This window comes from Tachyglossus aculeatus, chromosome X1 (assembly GCF_015852505.1).
Source record: "Tachyglossus aculeatus isolate mTacAcu1 chromosome X1, mTacAcu1.pri, whole genome shotgun sequence".
NCBI classification, from domain to species: domain Eukaryota; kingdom Metazoa; phylum Chordata; class Mammalia; order Monotremata; family Tachyglossidae; genus Tachyglossus; species Tachyglossus aculeatus.
The window spans coordinates 55,992,701-55,994,468 of record NC_052101.1 but is presented as its reverse complement, the minus strand read 5'-3'; the positions used below and the strand labels follow the sequence as shown (position 1 = coordinate 55,994,468).

At 43.8% G+C, this 1,768-nt stretch overlaps 1 non-coding gene across 1 annotated transcript; it reads left to right on the top strand.

Annotated features, from left to right (window-relative positions):
* Nucleotides 1–1,370: 1,370 nt before the first annotated feature.
* On the top strand, nucleotides 1,371–1,513 carry LOC119920441. Its single transcript, XR_005448187.1, has one exon. It is a non-coding gene; the product is annotated as a small nucleolar RNA SNORA7 (small nucleolar RNA).
* The last annotated feature ends 255 nt before the right edge of the window (nucleotides 1,514–1,768 follow it).

Genomic DNA, 1,768 nt, shown 5'->3' with positions numbered 1-1,768 from the left:
AGAGGAAAGGGTAGATTTTAGTGATGTTGTGAAGTTGGGACCAACCGGATTTTGTGATGGATTGAATATGTTGAATGAGAGAGAGGACTCAAGGATAACGCCAAAGTTATGGGCTTGTGAGACAGGAAGGATGGTGGTGCCATCTACAGTGGTGGGAAAGTGAGAGGGAGGACAGTGTTTGGGTGCAAAGAAAAGGAGTTCTGTTTTGGACACGTTAAGCTTGAGGTGATGGGAGGACATCCAAGAAGAGATGTCTTGAAGGCAGGAGAAAATGTGAGACTGCAGAGAGGAAGAGAGATCAGGGCTGGAGTTGTAGATTTGTATATCATACACAAAGAGGTAGTAGTTGAAGCCATGGGAGCTGATGAGTTCTCCAAGGGAATGGGTGTAGATGGAGAATAGAAGGGGACCCAGAACTGAACCTTGAGGAATCCCCACAGTTAGGGGGTGGGAGCCAGAGGAAGAGCCTGCAAAGGAGACTGAGAATGAAAGATAAGGGGAGAACCAGGAGAGGACAGAGTCAGTGAAGCCAAGGTTGGATAATGTTTCCAGGAGAAGGGGGTGGTCGACAGTGTTGAAGGCAGGTGAAAGGTCAAGGAGGATTAGGATGTAGTAGAGGCCAATGGATTTGGAAAGAAGGAGATCATTGGTGACCTGTGAGAGAGTGGTTTCTGCCTTTAGGAAGCTGAAATTATGTCCCACTAATCAGATGGAGTGTGTCATGAGGGATAAACATGAGGAGGGACCAATGGATACAATTTCATTATATTTCAAAATGCATGTGACAAGGTTGCATACCAAGGCTTTGTAAAAAATTGAATAGTCACAGGACTAAATGGAGTGGACTGTCATAGATTTTTAAAAGTTGCTAAAATATTGGAAACAGAGAGAAATGGACATTTGGGGAGATGGAAGTATGTAAATAATGGGCTTCCCCAGATATATATTTTTTTTAAACTTGGGTTTGGGAGTCAGGAAATCTGGGTTGCAATCCTGGCTCTACCACTTGCCTGTTGTGCAACCTCTGGCAAATCACTTAACTTCTGTGTACTTCAGTTTCCTTATCTGTAAAAAATGGAATTAGGATACCTGTTCTTCCTCCACCTTGAGCACTGAGCCTTATGTATCTAGCCCAGTTCTTGGTGCAAAAATAACAAAAAAAAAAACCCCAACTGAGCAAGTGAGCTATAAAATGGCAGATGTGTGCTTCAATTCCTATTGCGGGTAAGCAAGTGCAAGGTACCTAGAAAAAAATAATCTCAATTACAACTCCTTGCTGATGGACTCAGAGCTAACATTCTAGACTCTAGAAAGAGATCTCAGAGCTGTCATTGATTGTTCTTTTAAATCATTAGTCCTTAAAAGCCTAACCCCTCTCAGGTTTGCATCTGGAGAGTGTCCAGATTTACACTCTACCAGTCTCGAATACGGGAGGGAGAGTCAAGCAGAGGCATACCCATTCCATTCCTAGCTTGGGCAGTGGCTAGTGAATTGAAGGCCATCTGCTACAAGTCAAAACTCACCTGTACTGGGCAGCAGTGGCATGGGAGAGAGTTGAGGGCAGAGACTCAGATTACTGCACTGAAAGAGGTAATGATTAACCACTTCTGTATTTTTACCAAGAAAACTCTATGGATAGACTACCAGAATGATTGCAGATGGAGGTGGTGCGTTCTGGGATAAATAGGGCCATGGAGTCGTTGTGGGTTGGAAACCACTCTACAGCATAAGGCAAGACAAAAAGCCTAAAAACAGCCTAAAAGCCCAG